At 48.4% G+C, this 6,270-nt stretch overlaps 1 pseudogene; it reads right to left on the bottom strand.

The window, feature by feature from the left end:
* Nucleotides 1-1,388: 1,388 nt before the first annotated feature.
* Nucleotides 1,389-4,176, bottom strand: LOC119962366 (annotated as a pseudogene).
* Nucleotides 4,177-6,270: the final 2,094 nt, after the last annotated feature.

Genomic DNA, 6,270 nt, shown 5'->3' with positions numbered 1-6,270 from the left:
CAGCTTCCAACCTTTTCTTATGGCATGAAAGCCAAAATGGCTGCTCCTGAACTGACAAATGATGCTTCCAAATTAGGTATTGACCATTCAAACAACCTTACTCCCACCAGAGTTCTGCTTTAGCTTTTCACTGAGGTCCTTATCACTTAATTAATTGTCTTTGTTCTGATACAAGACTAGCTAGTGGGATGATCCCATTAACACTTGTGGAATACTTGTTGAATAATGAATTTTGTGATCCATCTTGAAATGCAGTTTGATAAGGGGCTGGATTCTCCGGTCGCCGACTCCAAAATCGTGTTCGGGACGGGCTGGAGAATCCAAATTCCCAACAGAATCGTGGGCGGCGCCGCTTCCGCGATGATCCGCCCACTCCAAAGCGGCATACTCGCAGAGTACATCACGTCATGTATCCATGGCCTCAGGCCTGAAGGGGGGGATTCAGCGATGATACCTCGTAAAACTAAATAGTTAGCATGCCACTCAATTAGTTTTACATAAGTGACATTATTAAGGATTGTGATGAATTAAAGGAAGAGTACCGAGTAATCATTATTAACTATTAAACATGTATTTTTAGGACATAGCAGTAATAAGTAATCAATAGTGAAACAATCCAGGGTGCTCTCCTGCACTCTTCATTGAACCAGGTTTTATCCCCTTGCTTGGTGGTAATGAAAGAGTAGGGGATATGCCGGACCATGAGGTTACAGAATGTTGTTGAGTATAATTATTCGGCTATGGTGGTTGTAGTAATCCATGGGAGGCAGGAGTTCCGTCACCACACCAATATTTATTTACAATAACGATATTACAGGAGCAGCTACAAACAGTGCTGCTAGCAGTCCAGTCAACTTAAGACTGCTCACAAAGCCTACATAGGTGATTATATGGGCCCCCTCAATGAGCTATCATTGAGGGAGCTCATACTCCAATTGGCCAACCAATAAAGCCAATTGGAGTTCACTACACCCCTCCCCCCCAAGGTCCGAGGAATTCCTGCCAGCTGGCATTCCTCTGAGCTTCTTCCTGCTCCTCATGTCTGGGTCTGTCACCTCTGTGTCGTCCGCCGGATCGTTCTCCGAAGTGGGCGGGGTGTACCTTATAGGTGCCCGTCTTTTCCTTGACGACCTCCTTGGAAGTTGTTCTTCCTCCTCCTCGGGGAGAGGTGTCGCGGCGGCCTCGTCGAGTGTGTCCATCTCCGACTCTGATGACTGGATGACGGGGTCTGGAAAAATGGCTCGGGGCTGGGGTGTGGGTATCCTTTCCGTCTGGGCTATCCCAGCTTGAGGCGGTCCTGCTTCGCCTGCCTCCAGGTGTGGTTCCGCTGCCCTTATTTGGTCTAGGTGTTTCTTCAGCACCTTACCTTCTATTGAAACCTCATAGGATATGGGCCCTGTTTGGGACTCTACCGTGCCTTTGACCCACGTTGGTCCATTCCCATAATTCTTGACCCAAACCGGTGCCCCCACCTGGAAATGTCTCTGCTGCCGACTATTATCATGCCTCTGCGTTGGGCCTCCTGTTGTTTCTCCACTTTCCCCGTTAAATTTGGGAAAAGGAGACTCAGCCTCGTTCGCAGCCTCATTCCCATTAAGAGTTCAGCTGGCGGTATGCCCGTTGTGGAGTGCGGTGTGGTCCTGTAATCAAACAGCCAGCGGGAGAGCTTTGTGTCTATTGACGCTGCCGGCTGCTTCTTGAGTCCCGCTTTAAGTGTCTGGACCGCTCTCTCTGCCAGGACGTTGGTCGCTGGATGGTAAGGGGCTGTTTTGATGTGACAGACTCCGTTTTCCTTCAGGAATTTTCCAAATTCCCCACTTGTGAATGCCATTCCGTTATCCAACACCACTACCTCCGGAGGTCCATGTGTTGCAAACGAGGCCCTGAGCTTTTCAATTGTCGATTCTGTGCGTGCCGTGTTTACCCGGTGGATGTCCAACCATTTGGAGTGGGCGTCCACTATCACCAAAAACATTGAGCCCATGAAAGGGCCGGTGTGGTCAATATGCAGGCGGGTCCACGGTCTGCCTGGCATTTCCCACGGGTGCAATGGCGCCGCTGGTGGCACTCTTTGCCCCTGTTGGCACTCCTGGCACCGACATACCAAGGCTGCTATGTCTGTGTCCAAACCTGGCCACCAAATGTAGCTTTGAGCTAACATCTTCATTTTAGACACCCCTGGGTGTCCGTGATGTAACTCAGTTAAGATTGCCTGACGGCCTTGAGCTGGGACGATTACCCAGGCTCCCCATAATAGGATACCGTCTTCTACAGTTATTTGGTCCCTTCTGCTCCAGTATGGGTGCATCTGGGGCTCCACTGGTCTTTCCAGTTCCCCTGTTAGCAGTAAATGCTTCATCTTGGCTAAAACTGGGTCTTTTTGCATCCACAACCGAATATGTTGTGTGTCTACTGGTAGGGTGTCCAAAAAAGTTAGAGTCATTACTGTCTCCTCTACTTTTGGTATTTGCGGCGGAGTGTCCGGGAGGGGAAGTCTGCTCAAAGCATCTGCATGTGCTACTCGCGTTCCCGGTCTGTGCTCCAGAACGTATCTATATGCCGCCAGTAGCAACGGCCAGCGTTGGATTCTAGCTGATGCAATCGGGTGTATTGACTTGTCTTCTTTTAATAACCCTAATAACGGCTTATGGTCCGTCACTATGGTGAATTTCCGCCCGTACAGATACTGGTGAAATTTTTTTACTGCGAATATCACCGCCAGTCCTTCCTTCTCGATTTGGGCGTACTTCCTCTCAGCCATCGCCAAGGTCCTCGAAGCATAGGCTATTGGCCGTTCTTCCCCATTCCTTCCTCTATGGGCTAAGACGGCTCCTACCCCGTAGGGGGATGCATCACAAGTAACCACCAACTCCTTCCTTGGATCATAATGCTCTAGGACATTTTCAGATGACAGCTGTTCCTTAATGTCCCTAAATGCTCGGTTTTGGCGGGTGGACCATTTCCATTCTTGCCCCTTTTTTAGTAGCTGGTGGAGGGGTTCTAGGATGGATGCCCTATTTTCAATAAATTTTCCATAATAGGTAACCAACCCTAGAAATGATCGTAGCTCCTGGACCGTGGTGGGAGCTGGGGCTTCTTTTATTGCCCTTATTCTGTCTTCTAATGGATGTAAGCCTGACTCGTCTACTTTATATCCCAGGTACGTCACTTGTGGGGCCAGAAAAACACATTTTTCCCTTTTTAGCCATACGCCTGCCTTTGCGAAACGCTTGAGCACTTCCTCCAGGTTCCTTAAGTGTTCCCTGTTTGTCCTACCCGTGATTAAGACATCGTCCAAATAAATCGCCACCTGCGGTAGTCCCTGCAGAATATTTTCCATCGTACGCTGGAATATAGCGCAGGCTGATGACACTCCAAAAGGTAGCCTAGTATAACGAAAAAGGCCCTTCAGGGTGTTGATCGTAGCAAACGTCTGGGAGCCCTTGTCCAGTTTTAACTGAAGGTAGGCGTGGCTCGTGTCTAGTTTCGTGAACAAAAGCCCACCTGCCAATTTGGCATATAGGTCGTCTATTTTCGGGATTGGGTATTTGTCCAGCAGTGCGTACTTGTTTACTGTCTGTTTGAAATCTCCACAGAGACGTATCGAGCCGTCTGGCTTCAAAATTGGTACCACTGGCGCTGCCCATTCCGAAAACTGTACTGGTCTGATAATGCCGTCGCACCGTAACCTTTCTATTTCATCATCTACTTTCTTCCTTAATGCAAAAGGTACCGGCCTGGCCTTACAAAATTTCGGAAGGGCTTTTGGGTCCATGTGCAAAGTTGCTTTGGTGCCTATGATTTCCCCCAAACCTTCCTGGAAGACCTCCGGGAATTTTTGGAGTACTCCACTCAACTGCCCGCTTCCACTCTGGAAAATTTTCATCCAATCTAACTTTAGGTCTTTCAGCCAGTTCCGTCCAATTAAGCTCGATCCAGACCCTCTACTATCATCAACGGTAATCTGAGCAATTGTTTCTCATATTCCACAGGTACATGAGTTGTGCCTAGATCTTCCAGGGGTTCCCCCGTGTAGGTTTTAAGTTTCGTCGATGTTTTTGTTAGGGTTATTGGCTGGAGTCCATCTTTGATTTTTCTAAATGCTGCCACTCCCATTACTGATACGGCCACACCCGTGTCTATTTCCATTATTGTCGGCCGCCCGTTCACCCGTAGGGTAATCCTAATGGGTTCTGCTTTCTTCGTTGTAATATTATATAATTATTCCCCTTCGGAGGAGGATGGGGCGTCCAGGTTGTGTACTTCCCTGCATCCCCACCTGCTATTCCTCTTTTGCCACCTCCTTCTAGGGTTTCTGTCGTTGTTACCCCACTCTGTCTGGTGCCAGAAACGGTCCTTCTCTGTTGGGGGAGCCTCAGTCGGTACTTCTCTCTGTCTCCAGTTAGTCCTGGCAGATTTGGGGACAGTTCTGGGGTTTTCCTTTTTCCCTCTATTCCTCAGGTTTTTCCTGAGAGCGGCTATCTGGTAGCAGGACCCGTTGTGGTAGTCCCTCTCACAGGTATCTACCTCCATTGGCGTGCCATGTAGTTCCTGCGCCCCACTTGCTGCCTTTTCTAGGGACAGTGCGAGTTGTAACGTCTGCCTGCAGTCTAGCTCCGTTTCCGCCAACAGGCGTTTCTGTATTGTGAGGTCGTTTATACCACACACTAACCGGTCCCGAAGCATTTCATTTAGCGTCGGGCCGAACTCACATTTTTTCACCAGCCTTCTCAGGCGGGTCAAGAAATTTGTGACTGACTCCCTGTCTTCCCGCTTCGCTGTGTATAATCTGTACCTACGCAAAATGAGGGGTGGTTTTGGGTCGTAGTGCTCTTTCACCAATTCCGTTACTTCTTGGAAAGTTTTCGTGTCCGGCGAATCGGGATAAGTCAGACTACGTATAATGCCGAAAGCGGAGGGTCCGCACACCGACAGCAGGATAAGCCGTCTCCTTTCGTCCGTCAATATATAATTTGCCTGGAAGAAGTAACACATTCTCTCCACATACTGGGACCAGTCCTCAATAGCCAGGTCGAATGCCTCTAACCTCCCAAAAAAATGGCATTTTTACCTCGTCGCCACTGTAGTAATTCACGGGAAGCAGGAGTTCCGTCACCACACCAATTTATTTACAATAATGATATTACAGGAGCAGCTACAAACAGTGCTGCTAGCAGTCCAGTCAACTGAAGACTGCTCACAAAGCCTACACAGGTGATTATATGGGCCCCCTCAATGAGCTATCATTGAGCGAGCTCATACTCCAATTGGCCAACCAATAAAGCCAATTGGAGTTCATTACAGTGGTCCACAACGCCTCATGCATGTCCAGTCATGAGTTGCTAGATCTGTTTGAAGTCTATCCCATTTAGCACAGTAGTAGTGCCACACAACGCAATGGAGGGTATCCTCAATGTGAAGACAAGACTTTGTCTCCACAAGGACTGTGTGGTGGTCACTCCTATCTATACTTGTCATGGATATGTTATTCTCCAAGTCTGAATAAAGATTGTAGACTTCCAGTTAACACAAATACTTTATTCAAACGGTTTGTTCTGTTTCCAGAGCTTAACTAGATATAATAGTCAAGAGGTATGACCAGTGAAACTAAGGTAAACTGCCTATGCTGAGTTGTCTCTGTCTGCTGCTGCTCACTAGCCCTGTGCTTCTGAAAGAGGCGGATCCTCCCTTGGGCTGGACCCTTTATACCCATCTCTGATGCTGCCCTCTAGTGATGCTGTGGCTGTTACATCTGTCTGTCGTCCCTGGTGTATGTGCAGATGTATGTACAAATGTACAGATCACAATAATGGACAGATGCATCTGCACCAGGCAGGTTGGCGAGGATGAGGTAAAATGTTTTTTGTTTTTGTTGGTTCCCTCACTACCTGCTGCAGTCTCAGTCTAGCCGTTATTTCCTTTAGTTCTCGACCAGCTCGGTCTATGGTGGTGTTACCGAGCCACTCTTGGTGATGGACAATGAAGTACCCGACCCAGAGTACATTCTGCACCCTTGACACCCTCAGTGCTTCCTCCAAGTGGTGTTCAACATGGAGGATAACTGACTCAGCAACTGAGGGATCAATCAGCAAGAGGTTTTCCTGTCCATGTTTTACCTGATGCCGTGAGAATGCATATGCTGCAACCTCTGCTGGATCTGTCCTGTCCATGGTACTGGGACATAGTCACACTGAAAGAATCATACCTTACAGACAATGTCAGGCTGTTGCTTGATTAGTCTGTTGCACAGGTCCCTCAGCACAAACCCCA

Source organism: Scyliorhinus canicula, chromosome 2 (genome assembly GCF_902713615.1).
Source record: "Scyliorhinus canicula chromosome 2, sScyCan1.1, whole genome shotgun sequence".
Classification (NCBI taxonomy): domain Eukaryota; kingdom Metazoa; phylum Chordata; class Chondrichthyes; order Carcharhiniformes; family Scyliorhinidae; genus Scyliorhinus; species Scyliorhinus canicula.
Note: the sequence above shows the minus strand (reverse complement) of the source record. Positions and strands in the feature narration are given on the sequence as shown.